This window comes from Aotus nancymaae, unplaced genomic scaffold (assembly GCF_030222135.1).
Source record: "Aotus nancymaae isolate 86718 unplaced genomic scaffold, 86718_ANA_hifiasm-v0.15.2.pri h1tg000020l, whole genome shotgun sequence".
In the NCBI taxonomy this organism is placed as follows: Eukaryota; Metazoa; Chordata; class Mammalia; order Primates; family Aotidae; genus Aotus; species Aotus nancymaae.
Window position 1 is genome coordinate 15974134 of NW_026988432.1, and position 20335 is coordinate 15994468.

The 20335-nt window shown below is 42.2% G+C and overlaps 1 protein-coding gene across 5 annotated transcripts in view; it reads left to right on the forward strand.

The window, feature by feature from the left end:
* The window catches only part of RNF152 (ring finger protein 152), an 82305-nt gene that overhangs the window by 39967 nt on the left and 22003 nt on the right, over positions 1-20335 (forward strand). Inside the window, exon 2 of one of the 5 annotated variants that reach the window (XM_012446459.2) lies at positions 2362-2540. The exons of the other annotated variants lie outside the window; for them this stretch is intronic. The gene's annotated coding sequence lies outside the window, so the exon portion shown is untranslated. The remainder of the gene's footprint in view (positions 1-2361; positions 2541-20335) is intronic. 5 annotated transcript variants of the gene reach the window in all.

Consider the following 20335-nt stretch of genomic DNA (forward strand, 5'->3'; position numbering starts at 1 on the left):
GCTAAAATAATACCCCATTCAAAAGGCGACTAACTGAGGCTCCAAATACCACCTCCCAGCCCACTTTAATTCCCTCAGTTGAGAAAAAGGAAGAGAGAAAGAAACTATGGAACATCATTGCAAGGATGGTTTCCTGTGTAATTTTGAATAGATTGTGTTGAACGTGGAAAACACTAGTGTTACCTTTGGTGCATTTCCTTCAAGGCTGCAGTGTGTATGTCTTAGCAAGTTCAGATTATTTTGCACTCTTGAAACTGAGAGCCTGCTTTTTTTCACCCATGTACTTTCTTACATGACCAGTCTCTCAGATGGTTGAGACCTGCCTTGGCGGGCTTGCTGGTTCCCTCGGACCTTAGGGAAAGGCTTGCTTGGTTTCCATTTGGTATGCATTGGCTGAGAAGCAGAGATAACTCAGGGAAAGTGAAAACACTTCTCGTTAACAGTATAGTGGAAGCTTGGGAAAGAAAAAAATATTGGAAACATCACCTTATCACAGGGAGGCAATAAGCAGTGGCAGAAAAAAAATGGGGCTTGGAGTCGTAAGATTAGGTATCAGCTTGGCCCGTTTCCAGGTGTGGACCTGGGCAAGTCATGCAACGCGGAGCCTGAGTTTTCTCAGTTGCTGGGCAGGGAGGATGGGCACAGCAGGGGTGGCGAGGTTTGCCTTGCTCTGTGGTGAATAATGGACCCCAGAAATATCCTTGTCCTCATCCTTGGAACCTCATCCTTGGAACTTGTGAATATGTTACCTCACATGGCAAAAGGGACTGCAAGGAAGTGATTAGGTTAAGGCTCTTGAAATGGTGAGTTTATCCTGAAATTTCTAGGTGAGCCCAATGTAATCATAGGGGCATTTATGAAAAAGAGGTAGAAGAGTCAGAATTAGTAGTAGAAGACAGAACGACAGAAGGAGAGTAAGGCGAGGAAAGGGCCCGTGAGCTAGGGAATGCAGGCAGCCACTGGAAGCTAAAAAAAGGCAAGGAACCGGCCTGGTGCAGTGGCTTGTGCCTGTAATCCCAGCACTTTGGGAGGCCAAGGCGGGGGAATCACCTGAAGTCAGGGGTTCAAGACCAGCCCGGCCAATGTGGTGAAACCCCATCTCTACTAAAAATACAAAAAATTAGCTGGGCTAATTGGGAGGCTGAGGCAGGAGAATCGCTTGAACCCGGGAGGCAGAGGTTGCGATGAGCCAAGATCGTGCCATTGCACTCCAGCCTGGGCAACAAGAGCAAAACTCTGTCTCAGAAACAAAACAAAAACCCCACAAGGAACCAGAGTCTCCCTTTAGATCCCCCAGACAGAACCAGCTTTGCCAACACCTTTACTTTAGCGCGAGGAGATCAATTCAGACATCTGGGCTCCAGACCTGTAAGACAATCAATTCATGTTGCCTTAAGCCGTTAAGTTTGTAATAATTTGTTACAGTGGCAATAATAAACTAATAAACTTGTCTATCCCAGTTCTTGTAGTGGTTAAATGTGACATTGTATCTTACATATTTATACGTTTCAAAGTGCTACATAGATGTTATCACTTTTTAGATGGATCTTTTTATATTCATCTGGATTTCCAGGTTGTGATTAGAATACGTCAGGAAGACCAGGAGAACAATAATAAGAGCTTCTTAATTAGGCAGTGAACAGATTGTGTCTGAAAATATTAAACCCATGTTACTGAATACTTCTTCATTGTGAAATTATTCATGGCCGTTAGCACCCGTGAGGCACTTTTTAGGGGAGCAGGCAGGTGTGTGCCTTACTTTCTGTACCTGTGGATCTCAATGTTGGATGCTCAGTGGAGTCACCTGGAGAGCTTTTAAAAGTCCCGATGTCCACGCAGCACCCCCAGGACAATTGAATCAGAACCTCAGGAAGTCAAACCACAGCAATGGAATTTTTAAAATCTCTCCAGGTGATGGAAGTGTGCAGCTGAGGTTGAGACTCACTGCAGAGGTATTGTGTTTGCTGAATATGGTTATAAATCAGTTTCTCTTTGAAGACTTACAATCTAGGTGTTCTTTTGAGTTTTGGGGGAAGTGGGTGGTCTGTTTAGGATTCTGTCTCATATCTTTCAATGATATACATAGATCAGTGTATGAGCGATGGTGTAATTTTGGCAGGAAATACAGAAGTATTTGTTACCCAGCACTCTTGAGCATGATCTGCACACAGATTGGTGTCCTGATGGCAAACACATTTTCAATCCGCCAACATTTTTCTCCTTTCGTTGCCCAGAGGATTTTTAAAAAGCAGTAGTGAGGGGAGAAAAGGAAGATGTCTAGGCTTTTTCCTCAAATGGTTGAGTCCTTTGAGACTTGAGAAATACTGTTTTTACTTCTGTCTTATGTCCTTATGTTTCCAGTTTGGAGGAGAAATAATCATATTGGAATGTCTTCCTTTGGAGCCACTGTTCCCAGAAGCCATAGTCTTTGAAAATTGCCATTGCTGCTGGCCTCGTCATATTCCTGGGTGTTTTGAGAGAAGATGTGCCCCCGGCTGGCCCTAAACTGCCTATCACTGAGAGTTCCCTGGCCTTTGACAGTAGGTGACGTCGTCTGCCTTATGTATGTCACAGGGAGGATATTATAGATAAAATTGTTTTAATAAGCCACAAGGTGCTGTGCAGATATCATTGTTATATTTTCAATGAGACTTCTAGCTCAAGGTTGGAAAGATGATAGAAAGCCTGTAGAATAAGTTTATTATATTCATGTATTGCTGTATAAGAACAGATGGGGTTGTTAATTTCTAGTATCCTATGGTATTGACCAAGTAGAGGCACTGGCTCTAGTGCCATGTAACTTCTTACTGGTTATTTAAGCAATTGAATTTAATTTTGTCAACTATAAATGTAAATGGAAACTTTAATGCTTGCCTTTTTTAAAGTTGCCCTGGGTGAATTTGGGTGTCCAGACAGTCTGGATTATATTGTCTCAGTTTAAATCTTGGCTCTGAAACTTCCTGTCTAGGGGATACTCAGGTAGTTACTCAACTTATATGTACCTCCGTTTCCTCATCTGTGGAAAATGGACAAATAAGATACACTCCCAAAGGGCTGTTGTAAGGATGAGATAAGGCACAGAGAAAACTGGGCACAGTTCCTGAGTGTCTCACTGTAGCCTCACCCCTGAAGCTAGGGCAGCTCAGGAGCTTGGGTGTGTGTTTTCTCCTCTTTTCCTTCCTCCCTCCTCTCTTCGGTAAGCATTTGTTGGCCACCTGATACTGGTAGGAATACGGTGTAGATGCAGTGTTTATGCAAAGTGAAAACCCTTGTGAAGGACTTCAGTGTTTTAAAGTTTGATTTAAAATATTGACACCAAGTAGTGAGGGAGGGAGGGAGGGAGGGATGGGGTGAGTACAACCTATCTGATTCTGATGGGTCAGAAAGGCAAGACCTCAGATGGTTTATTTGCACTAACCAGGGTCATTCATAAGATTTTTTAAAAAATCATTGTGAATATCAGCAGATGTCTCGAGGACCAAGCAGAGAAAGGTAGCTGGCTGATGCACCTGGTGGTACCCTGGGGAGTGGCCATGATTCTCTGATTTCATTGGCTAAACTGTCAATTATGTATCAAAGTAAACATGATGATTGGGCATTTCCATGTGCCCAGAGCTGCACTAGCCATTCAGGAGTGCATGCTCTCTGCCTGGATGGAGCTTCCTGAGTACCTGCACACCTCACAGCCTAAGGGTGAGGTGCTCAGGGTGAGGATGCAAGGTAGGAGGTGAGTAAGCTCTCATCAGTTCCCTGAGCTCAAAGAAGCAGTTTAGATAAACCATAAGGTTGTCTATATTTTAACCTCCCTGTTTTTAGGGTAGCATTCACATGCAGGTTTACTTTGTTGTCCTGAATTTATATCTTTTTCATAGCAAATGATCCAAACCTAAATCCTCCTTTTCCCAAGATTCCGTTAGTAAAAATTTCTTGTGCTCTAATCAAGTACATGGAGCTTGAGTCTGCCCCTCAGTAACTTGAAATTTATCAGTGATTAGAACCGCTAACCAAGTTTTGTGGTGATCATAATAGTAATGTGTTATTTTTAACTCTGCTTTTCAAGAGTAGAAAAGAATTATTTTAAGGGTGTAGAATAATTCTAGCAAATGCTCAAAGAAATTTTGTTCTGTCACCAGTTTCACTCAAAAACCACATATGGAAAATGAGAGGATTGTAATAATGGTAATGACAACATTCTACTTTCAAGGAGTTATTCTGTGCCAGATGATATGTCAAGGGCTTTGCACACATTTCTCATTTTATCAGCCAGACACTGTAAGAGGTTGTGCTTTCTTAGTGTTCACATTTTACAGACAAGGGGCATTGAGGAATAACAAGGTTAGATAACTTGCCCACGTTCAAACAGCTTGTCAGTGGAAAGTCTTCCATTTGATTCCAGACTCACATGTGCTTTCAACACTACTGTATGATTGCCTTGGGTAGAATCCATAGTCAGGTGGCTGAGAGAGAAGCAGCTCTAAAAGAGACAGGAAGAAAATATTGGCTAATTCACCCCAATATGTCCCTGCCAGGTTTGGATGAAGAAAAATCCTATTTAGACATCTTAGAGATGGGAACTAAGCACTGAGAAAGAGAATTGCCTCAGGTCACACAGTACTTGATAGAACTTACTTCAGAAGCCAGGTGCTCCTCAAACTCATTTGATGACGTCAGGACATGGTGGCTCCAACCTGTACTCCTAACAGTTTGGGAGGCTGAGGCGGGAGGATTGTTTGAGGCCAGGAGTTCAAGACCAGCTGGGGCAACATAGTGAGACCCCTTCTCTTAAAAAAAACCCAGGCCAAGAAATGAGAGAGATCCAAGATGGCTGATGATTAGCAGCTCGGGCACGTACCTCCCAGTGAAAGCGCAAAGAACGAGAGCACGCCACACTTTCAGACGAATATTAGTTGCTCACGGACCAGGAGATTCCCAGTGGAGGAGCCCCACGGGTTGCCAGGGCGACTCTTGTGGCCGGCGCGGTGGTTTTGCTGGTGCTTAGCACGCCAGTTCTTGGTGCAGAGTCCGGAGATTCCCAGGCAGAAAAGCACCATCAATCTTAACACCGCTGTTTTGGCCGGCTCAGTGGATTGCTCAGATTTCGGCGCAGGGAATCAACAAGTTGGACGTCAGAGACCCAGTTACAAAGTCGGTAATTATAAAGACGACAGACGGACAAATATACAATGAAGGGAAGAAACCAGCGTAAAAAGGTAGAGAATACTCAAAATCAGAATGCCTCTCCCTCTACAGGGGATTGCAATTCCTCATCAGTAACGGAACAAGGCTTAATAGATTACACGTGTGTTCCAATAACAAGCAGGTTTCAAAACGTGGGTGATAAGAAACTTCTGTGAATTAAAAGAACTTGTTCTAACCCAATGCAAAGAAACTAAGAACCTTGAAAAAAGGTTTGACGAAATGTTAACGAGAATGGACAATTTAGAGAAGAATATAAGTGAATTGATGGAGCTGAAAAACACAACACGAGAACTTCGCGAAGCATGCACAAGTTTAAACAGTCGAATTGATCAAGCAGAAGGAAGGATATCAGAAGTCGAGGACCAGCTCAGTGAAATGAAACGAGAAGACAAGAATGCAGAAAAAAGGATGAAAAGGAATGAGCAAAGTCTTCAGGAAATATGGGACTATGTGAAAAGACCTAATTTACGTTTGATAGGTGTACCTGAATGTGATGAAGAGAATGAATCCAAGTTGGAAAATACTCTTCAGGATATCATTCAGGAAAATTTTCCCAACCTGGCAAGGCAGGGTAATATTCAACTCCAGGTAATACAGAGAACACCACAAAGATATTCTTCAAGAAGACCAACCCCAAGGCACATAATCGCCAGATTTAGTAGGGTTGAAATGAAGGAGAAAATACTAAGGGCAGCCAGAGAGAAAGGTCAGGTTACCCATAAAGGGAAACCTATCAGACTTACAGCAGATCTCTCAGCAGAAACCCTACAAGCCAGAAAAGAGTGGGGACCAATATTTAACATCCTTAAAGAAAAGAACTTTCAACCCAGAATTTCCTATCCAGCCAAACTAAGCTTTATGAGCGAAGGAAAAATTAAATCTTTTGCGAACAAACAGGTACTTAGAGAGTTCACCACCACCAGGCCTGCTTTACAAGAGCTTCTGAAAGAAGCACTATACATATAAAGGAACAACCATTATCAGCCTTTCCAAAAATATATCAAAAAGCAAAGAACTTTAACACAATAAAAAATTTACATCAACTAATGGGCAAAACAGCCAGCTAGCATCAAACGCCGGTATTAAACTTATATATATTTTAATTGGATAAAAAGCCAAAACCCATCAGTATGCTGCATCCGGGCCCATCTTACATGCAACAATACACAAAGACTCAGAGAGAAGGAGGAAGATTTACCAATCAAACAGAGAGTAAAAATAAACTAATAAACAAAAAGCAGGAGATGCAATTCTCGCCTCTGATAAAGTAGACTTTAAAGCAACAAAGAGCAAAAGAGGCGAGGAATGACATTACATAATGGCAAAAGGATCAATGCAACAAGAAGAGCTAACGACTCTATAGATCAACGAGATAGAAAATTAACAAGGATATTCAGAACTTGAACTCAGACCCGGAACAAGTAAACTTAATAAACATTTATAGAACTCTCCACTTCAAATACACAAAACATACATTACCACCTCACACCTATTCCAAAGGTGACTATATAATTGGAAGTAAATCACTCCTCAGTAATCGCATAGCATTTCATAGGTTTAAATTAAATATTGGTTGGCTGTTTGTTTGTTATCTTCTTCCCTTATTCCTTCCTGACTACATCATTAAGTATAATTATCAGTATAAAAGAGGTTTTCAATACCCATTACTAAATTGCATTCTAGCCTGGGCAAGAAAGCAATACTCCCATTCTCTCTCCCTCTTTCTTTTCCTTCTCCCTCCTCCCCATTCTCTCTCTCTCTTTCTCTTCCTTTTTCCTCCTTCCTATTCTCTCTAAAAAAAAAAAAAAAAAAAAAACCCAGGCCAAGCCAAAGCAAAACAACAACAACAACAACAAAAACAACTCTCATTCAGTGAGGATTCAGGCCGTACAATTGCGCGCTTTTAAACCAATTGATCGAGGAGAGATCCATTTTGTTTTGGATAATCTAAAACCATAGTTTTAAGAATTTTCCATTTGGGTTAGATTTTAAAATTTCTTTCTGCATGTTTTGGAACACTGCACAGGCTTTGGCATCAGCTCAGTGGCCACGTTGGGCAGGTGACTTCAGCCCCCTTTGTGTGGCTGTTGGGAGGAAGAGGTGCTAATGACACTTAAAGCTTTGTAGCTATTTGTTGTAATTGCTCAGGGATTGCTCGCTTGTGACGCTTTTGATACAATTTTAGAAAAGGCAGCCAAGTTCTCAAAAGTAATTATGGGTCCAGGGAAATCCCTCAGGGTTAAGTTCAAAGTGGCAAAAATGTAGATTTTCTAAAAAGGAAATTTTCTGGCCATGTCCACATAGTAATTTGGTCTCCATGTTTATGTGTTAAATACTGGAGACCATTTGCCCCAGACAAGGGATTCAGGTTATGAGCTGGTAAACATCCCCCCACCCGCTAGGGCCTGATTCTCCACCCATTCCCCTCAGTGGAGTGAGAGAGGAGTCAGGCAGCCATAGCAGGTTGACACAGACTTTGCTCCTATATCCCAGGGGATTCACAGCTGACAATGATGGGAAAGTAAGGAATGCCAGAAGGCCCTTTCCTGAAGAGCAGAGGAAGGCTCCCCTTCCCTGCTCTTCCCTGGGCTGGTGGAGAGTCCAGGATCTCTATGGGCTATTGGGTTGTGCTGGAGATTCTGCATCCCTCTGGATCATTCTCCACTCTTTTGAGACCTCAGTGGGCTGTGTCCTCTCTTCCTTGCCCTCCAGTTTCATGTTGGGTCATGCCTCTGGCAGGAGACAGAAGGGCAAGAGGGAGAATTCTGGGTACTTCCCTCCTCCCTGCCTGAGCCCCATGTCCCCATCTGCACATCAGCTCCTGCCAGGCAGGCCTCTTCCGTGGCTCCAAAGTTTTACTGCTTCTGATGACAGCTGCCATCTCTCCCGCTCCACCCTGAGGTCGAGTAGGGACTTTCCACAGGTGCTGACCTCTGGGGGTCTTGTAGGGCCCTTAACCCTGCGTGGACGTCCACACAGTTCCTTCCAAAGCCACTTTGCAAATACTACTTAGGAAGGTAATTGTGTGAGGCTTAGGCCACGTACAGTCTGGGGGGTTGTGTGTAGTAAGCTTGTGGATATTGCCTGCTATTCTGTGGTTTTATCTGGGAAAAGGTGATGGTAGCAGGGTGGTATTCTTTTTTTTTTTTTTTTTGACTCTATTTGACATATACTTAGAGCTTCTCTTTTAGGCTACAGAATCGTTAAAAAATGTGGCATAATTACAAATGGTTAGAAAGACTGTGGAAGCACTGATACCTTGCAAAAATACTGAGAAAGCTAGAAAACTGTAGCTGTTGTGGTGGGTCAGAGAGAGGGGGAGAGGGAGAGACAGGGCAGAGTTAGTAAGAGCTCGCTCTTCCTGCTGCCTCGTAGGGTTCCAGTTAGCTGATATGAGAGGAGCCCAGACGCAGTTTTTAAATCAGGTGTCTACTGTGTGCCAGGCACAGTCCTAGATGCTGGGAACGCAGCCCTGAATGACATACACGTGGGGCTTATGTTCTTGGGAGATAGCAGGTGACTCCACATAAAATCGCATGGGTAGATTATATAAGTTGTTAGAAGATGATCTGTGTCTGCGGAAAAATAATCACAGAAAGGGAAGCATGAGTGTCATGAGACCTTGCAATTTGTAAAAAGGCAGTCAAGGAAGACCTTCTGGAGAAAGTGATACTGGAGCTCAGACTCGAAGGAGACGAAAAGGAAAAACATCAGCATCTGAGGGAAGCGATTCCAAGCAGAGGGAAGAGTGAGCATGAAGGCCAGGCCATTCACCGAAGGGGAGGACTGTGGGTAGAGCAGGTTTGGGAAGTGGATGGGAGGGAGAGCTGGATTCCATTTCGGAAATATTAGCTTTGAGATGCCTAAGAGAAACCCGAAGAGTGATCTCAAATGCATGACTATTGTCAATGTTTAGTGGTTTTAAGTTTTAAACTATCACTGTTGGTGGCTTGCTTTCTCTGAGGTGTGTTTTAAGAAAAACGAATGTTTACACCATGGTTTTGGTAGTGATTTTGAGAGTAAGCCTAGGGGCAGAATATGCAATGCCTGTATTTTCCCTTGATTCGAAAACCACCCCTGCATCGTTAACAGATTCAAGGACACTTGTGGAAATTTTTTCTGAGCGAAGAGATTTTTGCCTTTTTGACCAGCTCTGTCTGTAACAATACCAAACCTTTTTTTAGAGCACAGCTGTGTTTTATGGCATTATGCAATGAAAGTTTCAAGTCACCCACAAAAGCAGACCTCATGCAAATAGAACTAGCACATTTCTCAAAGTCCCAATTTGCTTGTGTGTTAAAGCTTTGCTGCCCTTTTAGATGTATTTTTGCTTTAAAATGTTACTCTGGTACCTCTTTTTGTGCTTTTCTCTCTCTCTTCTTTCTTTTTATGTATTTCTGAGAGTTCTGTTTTCTTGGCGGCAATGTCATAGTTGCTCCCAATAGTGAGGTGAGACTGTAAGTACAGGGGAGGAGTACCAGGGTTTGCTGAGCAGCTATTATATGCTCTACTGGGCTGGATACCTTGATAGTTACCCCCATTTAATCCTCATAATGATATTTTGATGGAGGTGTGATTGTCCCTGAGTTACAGATGAAGAAGCAGATACCCAGTAAGGTTCACTTGCATAAGGCTACATAACTAATTGGTGACAAGAGTTGAGACTCAAGTCCAGACCAGCGGATTTGCAAGCTCCGTCATCTCCACTGCTCAAGCAGAGCTTTCTCTGCAGGCGATTTAGTGCTTCTAGATGTCAGTGCATTGCATTGTCTGGCTTTCTTACTAATGAAGGTGAGGAGGACAGTATTAATATTTCTATGTCTGGTGCTTCTTTCATAAATGTTTCTATAAATTTCCCAGAATGTATGGAACACCTGTCTGGTGCCAGGTGTTTGCTCAGTGTTGAGTTGGTGGCGGCAAGTACTCATGGAGCTTACACCCTAGCAAACATTCAGTACGGAATCACTCAGGAGAAGAGTGTGGGGAAAGAAGGAGTAGGTACTCAACGAGTGTGCATGTGAGTTGGGGACCACTTTTCCCCTTACCTCAACCTGTAAGACAACAAATTGTCCAGGCCAGGGAGGGAGGGAAGAAACTCTTTTTTTTTTTGAGATGGAGTCTTACTCTGTTGCCCAGGCTAGAGTGCAGTGGTGCCATCTCAGCTCACTGCAACCTCCACTTCCTGGGTTCAAGCGATTCTTCTGCCTCCACCTCTCCAGTAGCTGGGACTACAGGCACGTGCTGTCACGCCCGGCTAATTTTTGTATTTTTAGTAGAGATGGGGTTTTACCATGTTGGTCAGGCTGGTCTTGAACTCCTGACCTCATGACCCACCCACCTCGGCCTCCCAAAAGCCACCGCACCCAGCCCTGGAAGAAACTCTTGGTAGCAGAAGCCGCATGGACAGAGGCTCAATGTAGTGATGAGATTTGAAGAGATGAGATTGCACAGGCACAGTGGGTAGAGGGAGATGAGAAGGGGGCCTACTATTTGGTAATAAGCGATTGTTGTACCTTGGATGTTTTATTTCATGACACCATGGAAGCTCCCCAAAGATAGGTTTTTGGGATTGTTTTTTATTAAAAAAGAAAGAAAAGATTGAGGAAAAGGCAAGAACAAGAGAGAGTGTGATGGGCCTGAGAATTATGAAGTGTGTATCTTTGTCCGTTGAGGCTCCTGTAATAAAATACCATAGACTGGGTGGCTTATAACAACAGAAATGTGTTGCTCACAGTTTTGGAGGCTGGGAAGTCCACGATGAAGGCAGATTTGGTGTCTTGTGAGAGCCCATTTCCTGGTGCATAAATGGCATCTTCCAGCTGTGTCCTCACTTGGTGGAAGGAGATAAGCGAGCTCCCTTGGACTTGTTTTGTAAGGGCACTGACCCCATTCAGGAGGGCTGAGCCCTCGTGACCTAATCATCACCCCCACCCCCGCCAGACCACAAAGCCCCACCTCTTGATACCTTCACGTTGGTGGTTGGGTTTCCACATATACTTTTTGGGAAGACACAAACACTGAGACTGTAGCAGTGTGCATTGACTAAATTTTTGAACAGGCTTATGGTCAGGTTCATCAAACGAAAGTGATTTCCGAGAGGAGGGTTTCTGTGAGGAGTACTATTATCGGGCTGCCTCTGCTATGGGAGGTCAGCTCCTTGAAGAGTGAAGATTTTGAGTGCATTGGAGGGCAGTAATCTGTAGCCTCGTTTTCGTGGAAAATTGACCTCACATAAACCCTGCGATGTCTTAAAGTACAAATGTATCTACCATTTTAAAGTGAAACGTTATAAAAACTTTCCAAACCTGCTTTTAAGGAAGCAACCATTTTGACTATAAACTTCAAACTGCACCTAACTAGGAGAGAGATTGATGTTTTCCCAGCACAGAAGCTCCCAGGTGGCTGAGTCGGTTTGAGTGGCGGCGGCCCGAGTGGTCTGCGCTACGTGCCCAGCTGGCTGGGGCTGGTGTGTGGGCTTTGCTAGAGATCTGGCACTCTGAGTAGTCTTCATTGTTTAATGAGGTTTTATCTGAGATCCTTAGCATTGCTCTTCTTACACAGCACAGCCAAAACTATCACCTCTACAAGTGAATAAGAAAATCATCTTGGCTGGGTGCAGTGGCTCACACCTATAATCCCATCGCTTTGGGAGGCTGAGCGAGGAGGATAGCTTGAGCCCAGTAGTTTAAGCCTGCAGTGAGCCATGATTAGGCCACTGCACTCCAGCCTGGGCAACACAGCGAGATCCTGTCTGTAAAAACAAACAAAAAATCCCACCACCCACCGACAAAAGAAAATCGTCTTAACCTAGCCTCCCTACTTGTTTAGCAATCCTACAGTGACACCAACGTTTTCAGCCCTCCTGTCCACTTATGACCCTCAGGAGGAACGGAAGGAATAAAATGAATGAAATAGGCTCTTTGTTAGTTACCCTCCATAAATTGTTAATCACTGGGGCAAGTAGGTGAATAAATGTGTTTTTTTTTTACAAGGCCATTGTGAATTTCTAAAGGTCATCGGAGCCTTTTAAAACTAGGTTAAAATGGATTTTGCACCTTCCCTTGATAAATTAAGTTTCACCGCATCTTACTGCCCTCATTAGAGATGCAGGTTTTAAGCACATATGACCTACCGACCCTTGATATGGTTACATTTATTCCCTCGTAAACCCCAGTCATTGAGGGGTAGACGCAAGATGAATAATTTGTTGGCCTGTTTGTGCTAGTGATTTCAAAAAAGGAAGCTTAGTTCTTAGATAAAAAATGCTACTGTAAATATTCTGCAGTCCTGAACATGTTTCTTACACACAATCAGTAATACCAACAAGCACACAAAACCCACCAGAGCCAATGTGGCTTTTTCCACCAGATCGATGTAATGGATGGTTTTCTTTTGCCAAGGTGAAGGATAGTGGTAAGGTATTGTTTTTATGATTTTCCAATAGTCTATCACTTATAACTCCTCTCAGGGCTGTTGTGCAAAATTTTGTAAAAGACATTTGCTTATGAATTTGACTTTGGCTTTCATACAAAATGATTAGTATCATTTGTGCTCTGTAGAATTTTAAAGTTTGTGCTTTTTAGACACCTAGATATGATGGGGCCACCTGCCTCCCTCCTTCTCTCCCTCCCTCCCTCCCTCCCTCCCTTCCTTCCTTTCTTCCTCCCTCCCTCCATCCATCCCTCCATCCCTTCCTTCCTTCCTTCCTCTTTCTCTCTCTCTCTCCTTGTCTGCTTATTTATTTATTTATTTTTATTGTGGTAAAATGCACATAACATAAAATTGGGCGTTTCAACCATTTTTAAGTATAGAGTTCGGTGGTGGTAAATACATTCACAATGTTGTACAACCATCATGTCCATCCGTCTTCATAACTCTTTTTATCTTGAAAAACTGAAACTCTATACCCATTAAATAATAACTCCTCCTTCCCCATTCCCTGGCAACCATGATTCTACTAATTCTTTCTGTCTTTTTAATTTTGATTACTCTAAGTACTGCAAGTAAGTGGAATCACATAGTTTTGTCTTTTTGTGACTGGCTTATTTCATTGAGCATAATGTCTTCAAAATTCATCCAGGTTGTAATGTGTCAGAATTTCCTGCTGTTTTAAGGCTGAATAATATTCCATACCATATTATAATAATTCCATACCATATAATATATAATATATATTATTATATATTTATAATTACTATATATTATAATAATATATTATTATAATATGGTATGGAATATTATTTGGCCCTAAAATAATATGACATACCAGCCTTAAAATATATGACAGCTGAATAATATGGATGTACCATATTTTGCTTTGCCATTCATCTGTCTACGGGCATTTGGGTATTTTCCTATGTTTTCGTTATTGTAAATAATGTTGCTATGAACATGGGCGTAGAAATATCTTTTCAAGATCCTGCTTTCAATTCTTTGGGGTAAATACTCAGAGGTGGAATTACTGGATCAAAGGGTGATTTTATTTTTAATTTTTTGATGAACTGCCACAATGTTTTAAAAACAACATTTATTGCTGTAGATTTTTAAACAATAGCCAACAATCCTGAAGAACGTTAATGTCTCATTTGGTGAGGCGTAAATTGAGAAACCAGTGAAACTGGCTAGAAACACACCATTGACCCTAGTCATTTCTAATGAGAGATGGCTTTTCTGTAGGGTGTACATGAGCTGAAAAGAAAAAAGTTTTCTCAGTCACTCAGCAACAGTTGTTGTGGTGCTCTTGGCATATACCTGGCATTCTAAAACCCTTCCCACAAAGCAGGTTGTCAGATACCTGGCTAGCTCTGAACGGAAGGAAAACCCATGTAAACCACTTCCGTCCTGTAGAGTCAGGTTGCTGTGAACAGAGAGGTTACCCCATTTAAACCACTTCTATCCTGTAGTCAGGTTGCTGTGAACAGAGAGGCTACCAGAACCAATCGTGAGACAGGATGACATGCTTTGGCTCTGTGTCCCCACCCAAATTTCATCTTGTAGCTCCCATAATTCCCACATGTTGTGGGAGAGACCTGATAGGAGGTGATTGAATTATAGGGCGGGTCTTTCATATGCTTTTCTTATGATAGTGAATGGGCATTATGATATCTGATGGTTTTAAAAACAGAAATTTCTCTGCACAAGCTTTCTTTGCTGCCATCCACATAAGATATGACTTGATCCTTCTTGCCTTCCACCATGATTTTGGGGTCTCCCCAGCCACGTGGAACTGTAAGTCTGGTACACCTCTTTCTTTTATAAATTGCCAAGTCTCAGGTATGTCTTTATCAGCAGCGTGAAAACACATTAATACACAGGAGGAGACAGAAACTCACTCATGAAGGTGCTCAATAGTCAAGAATTTGACATTTTGCCATGAAGGAAGAGAGAGGCCAGAGAAGAGCCTCTGGCAGGTCCTATTTTTTGTGAAAACAAGTCTCCAGGGAAACAAAGCCCTTGTGACTACTAGCTTGAGTGTGACAGCTGCCAGCCATGTTCCAGCAATGACAGCAGCCTCCAGAAGAGAAATGGGCCACTGGGGAATGCAAAAGAATGTGTTTTGCTTTTATGTCTGGTACGTGGTCAGCTGTCAATTAATAAGAACTGTGCTGTGAGTTAGAAAACTAGGCCACAAAGGGTCTTTCAGGAAATGTTTATAATGTGGAATTATTCTGACACTCATTGTGTTGGCTAGAAAATGGAACAATGACTTGTTCATGACAAATGATTCAATAGGAAAAAATGTCATAAGCAGAATTACTGGTTCAGAAAATAACAAAGTGAATATGATAAACTTGTGGTAAAAATAAATGTGAACCCATAATAAAACTCAGAGCTGAATGTAGTTTTGTGATTTGCTATTAGATTCCTTGTGCTGGCTTTAAAGTGATACCTTTTAGTATTGCCCTGGGATCAAATGCAGTCCACCTCATGTTTTTGTAAATAAAGTTTTATTGGAACACAGTCATGTCTATTTGTTATGTATTGTCAATGGCTGCTTTCTGTTACAGTGGTAGAGTTGAGAAGTTGTAAAAGATGCTATGTGGCCCACAAAGCCTAAAATATTACCATCTGTCCCTGTACAAAGAGTGGATTGACCTGTGTTCTACAACCTTGCCATTGAAAGCAGGATTAGTGATTGACTGGCATGTTGATGTTTGAGAAGCACTAATCTAAGACCAATTCTTCACTTGTGGTTTCATGGAGAGGCTTAAGTGATTGCACTTCATGAAATTATATGCACAATTCTGTTTTTGTACAAATGTGTATTTTTCTGCATCTCTTACCCACTCAGGTAGAGGGGTCTGTAAGCTTTATCACTTTCTCAGGATGACTTGTAACCCCCAAAAGTTAAGAATCTCTAGACTAGAAAGGGTGGCCTTGACTCAATATGGATTCATGTCTGAAACAATGGTTGGTAAGATCTTACTCCTCTACATCAAAAATAGATCCAGCTCAAGTTCACTTATTTGTTATTCTTAAATAAAGAGTATAAATTTGCAGCATAGCATGGAGGTGGGCTATGTCATTTTGTAACTGTTATTAATGGAGAAGGGACTATTTCATGAATATAGGTTCCTTGAGCCTTAATAGCTAATGCCATGTTATGTTGTGAGTCTGGAGATATTTATTACATGCCTCTCCCACCTTGAAAATGTGACAGTTCTCTAATGTCCGGAATTTTAGGCTTTTCTAGTGACTTTTAACGGGAAACTAGAAATCACTGCTAGTTAGCTTGACAATGTTATTAAACTTCCATCATGTATAGAACCCTGCAGGAATTTCTGAAAAGCAGAAGATGAAATCTGAAATGGACCGAGCCTGATGTCTGATCAGCCTTCCTGTGAACTGCTGCTCCATATGCCCCATGGGTCTTTCTCACCCCATGCCAGCCTCCTGCAGTAGGTGATAGGAACCAGATGATTTATATGTGATTTTATGTTACCAAGGTGGACAGGTGCTTCTGGAGATGGAAGCTGGGAAGAGCAGTCAAGGGAGGAATGACAATGGGGCTTTTAGAAAGCTTTGGTTTCATGGGTAGGGAAGGAAAGAAGGCACTGAAATGCAAAACTAGCCAAAGAGAACAAGCCTTGTCACTTCTGCAAACAGAAAGGTATGTGCTACACTATCTATTAGAGATTAATGTAGGGAAAGATGGACTTTTGCTATTAAGAATATACATCTCTTTTGGATTTTTCAATGGGAGAATTTTCTAGAACAGCTAGTTCCCTGGGTGCTAGGCCCCTGTCATTCTGGGTGCTAGGTTCTGGGAGCTGCAATGGAATTGTGCAAGGTGCAGGGCTAGTTCTCAGGCTCGCTGGAACCCAGGGACTCTGAAAATCCATCTGTGAAGCCAGAAGCTAGAAGCATATGCACAGAGTATGGCAAGGATGATGCAATCAGATAGAACTAGGATTTCCCAGGCTTAAATGTGAGGCTTTGGAAAAGAAGAAGGACCCTTTAGAGACAGAATAGCCACCCCACCCCCATCCTCTGCTCTGTACCCACAGCCCCTTAGGATTCTGGGTTACGAAGAAAAGACAGACCAGGATCCTAGGAGATTTTGCAGATGTTGAGGCTTGCCTGCTTCATGGGAGCAAGACTTTGGACACTGTGGTCCATTCAGGCTGTTACAGCAAAATACGATAGACTGGGTGGCGTATAAACAACAGAAACTTATTTCTCACAGTTCTGGAGGCTGGGAAATCCAAGATCAAGATACTAGCAGATTCAGTGTCTGGTAGGAGCCCATTTCCTGGTTATATATAGTATTTTCTTGCTGTGTTCTCACGTGGGGGAAAGAGCAAATAAGCTCCTTTGGGCCTTTAGATTACATATATTCTAGCTGTGCCCATGGGCAGGCATGGGAGCAGTGATGCCCAATGGCAGTGAGTGCACCTGTTGCCCAGGCCTTGATTTCTAACTAACATTTTTCACTAAAAGGAGCCAGGGCTGCCTGGAGAAATGGCTGAATCTGGGCCTGGGGCTGGGGAAATACAAGTTGAGCCTGAAATATTTTTTCGTGGCCCAAAGTAAGGCAGTGTTCAAAGAATTATGGGGACATATCAAAAGTGCATAGGAGCCAGCTTGGAGGTGGTTGCTCTTGGCCTGAAACCTGAAACCTGGGACAGTTTCAGCATCAGAGTAAACATAGTGTGATCGATCATAACTCACTGAATAATATGAAATCTATGACCCCTTACACTATAAATATATAGGAAATAAGTGAAAATGTTCTACCTTCACTAGAATGCCAACTAATAAATGTAGAAGAAAGGACGGGGTTTAAAAAATCATTTGACAATTAGTATGGTTATAATTAATTTAGGCAAGACAGTTTTAGGAATGATACATTAGTGGGCAAAAGTTTGATGAGGAATAGGATATTTACATAGCTCAGGGTATTGCTCTACAAATACTTCTTAAATGTAAAGAGAGGAGGAGAATCCAAGGAGGCACACGTGATCAAAGTTACTACAACACAATCACCTGTTAGGATGGAATGGGAACATTATAGCATTGCTTCTGTTATAGCTCCTCTCCTCCAAAACAGAAACAAACCAAAGTAAAACCTGAATCCATTCATGAGAAAACATGAACCCAAAGTGAGGGATATTCTATGAAATATTAATAACTGCTAGCAATCTTTAAAACTTCACTGTTATGAAAGGCTAGGAAAGACTAGGAACTGTTGTGGATTGAGGAAGACTAAAGGATTATGACAAGTTAATGCAACCTGTGATCTATCCCTTTGCATTATTGGAGGAACATTGGCTGAAATGTGGATGGGTCTGTGGTCTTGTACCAAAGTAGATGTCCTGATTTCAATGACTGTACTGGAGTTATGTAGAAAATACTTTGAGCATATGGGGATAATGGGGCCTCAGGCCTGCAGCTTACTATCAAATCATTCAAGGAGAGAAAGTTAATAGTACTTTTTTTTTTGGCCACAAAGTGGGATCTGATGGGTGACATTGTGTTTATTGAAGTCGTAGATGATGACGGCAAAGTGCAGCTTGGATCGGAGAATGTAAGGAAGGTGAGAGTGAATGGGCAGTTGCTAATATTGTCAGCAGAGAAGCAGGTTCCATCAGAGACAAGGAGGAGGAGAGGGCAGGTGGGATGTGCTGTAGCCAGTTTAGGGTCAAAGCATCAGCCGACAAAAGGAGGATGTCAAGGAGTCAAGTCATGAGAAAAGGCTGTGTTAAGACTTTGATAGATGTGAACGTGGAGGTGAAAGCCGGGCCTGCAGTCGCACTTTTAACAGCGGAGGGAGGCGCTATCAACCTTTGCCGGCCCTCTGGTGCCATCCTGATAAACTTCCTTCTCTTCCTGGCTGTGAATGTTAGTGCTGTCTGGGGACCATCTGTGACTATCTATAGACGCTTTGGGACCAAGTTGGGGGGTTGCCAGGGACTTCAGAGGCATGATGACAGTTCATTCTAGAAAAGGAGGTTGGTTTAAACTCACACTGAGGTCCACTTCATTGAATCTTGGTTCTTTGAGATTCATGTCTGCTAATGCTAATGAAAATCTGGCTGGTTGGAACTGCAGATCCAAAATGGGAGGATGTAAGTGTGACTCCTCCGAATCTGGTTATGGGCCGATCCCTGGAGTCTTTTGTGATTGCACTTTGGTCCCTTGAACATGCCAAAGTAAATGAAAAGCCAAAAGAGAAGTCTGAAATTGAATTAGGATTGTTCGTGTTTCATATACATTCAGTTCACCAAAGGATATGAATGCCTAGTGTGTGCTTTGGATGGTGGTTTACAAAGATAACGAACATGTGTTTCTTGCTCTAGAGGAAACAAAGTCTGGTGGGGGTGAGAATGGCAAATGAACAAGTGATTATAATGCAGCATGAGAAGTGTTTAATAGGGACTGATAAAGGGCTGAGGATTTGGGAGGGAAGGAACCTCTACCTTTTTATGTGGGGGCGGGAAAAGTCGGAGGAACCATGTGTGTGTTTCTTCAAAGACTGGCACAGAGGTGAGGAGTCAGAGGTTGGAGAGGGTGTGGAGCCTTGGTGAAGACAGGAGGGTGGGAGGTGCGGCCTGGGTTTTGTTGGGGCCAGATCCCTGGACCTTGTGGACCATCCCTGTGAAGTCTGAAGGAAAGAGTGCATTTGGTTGCTGTGAGCCAGGAACTGCTAGACACTTTGTCTGTGGAAAATAGAAATTATATCAAGAACAGCACTAAGTTAGGAAGCTTTATTTTTGTGGATCCTCACACAAGTTGTTTAAAGGGCTACTGGCAGCTTTTCTAGAAGTACAAGAGTCTTGCTATCCCTGTTTTGAGGCTTTCTCCTGTCAAGAATCTTAGAAATGAAAGGAACAACCGAGGAGGTGGAATGGAGATCTGTATGAGGGATTTTGTTATACGGGGATGCAGATAAGTCTATAGTAATTTAAAAAATTATTTTGAACAATGTAAAATATGCAGAAATGTAGAGAGACTGTGACCCTTTTCCTTAATTGATTTGTCCTTTCTGTGTTTATTTTTGTAAAAATAAACAAATATTTCACCTTGAAATAAGGTGAACTCTTTCACTTAACAATATAATCTGGCTCCTATTCCAAAACCATTCATAAACATCTTCCTCATTCTTTTTTACAAACACATACTCCATCAGACAAAGTGTCTAGCAGAGTTCCTGTTTAATCAGATTCCTGTGGATAGGAATTTAGATTTTTTTCCTATTGCAAATAATGGTGAAATTACGTTAGCCCTAGAATAGTGTAAAGGAATTACATTGTAAATATGGTATTTTGTACTATGGAGGGGTATTTTCAGAAATGGAATTGCTGGGTCAAAAGTTAAATCATGTGTAGCTTTATCAGGTAATGCCACATTCCCCTGCTACCATTTTGTTCTCCCATTTAGCATTGTTTGAGAGTGCCTGTTTTGAGGCAGATTGTTAGAGCTCCTTTTAGTTAGTGAAGAGTTATCAATGTCTCTCAACCCTCAGTTGACACAGGAATCATCCAGGGAACCTTGCCATTTGCAGATCTTTGCATTGGGACCTTACCCCCAGATGCCGATTTATCAGGTTTGCAATGGACATTATGAAGCATGGACTCAGATTGTTTTGTAGAAGTACTAGTTTAACATCAAAGTTTAGTTACCTACCTAGTAACTC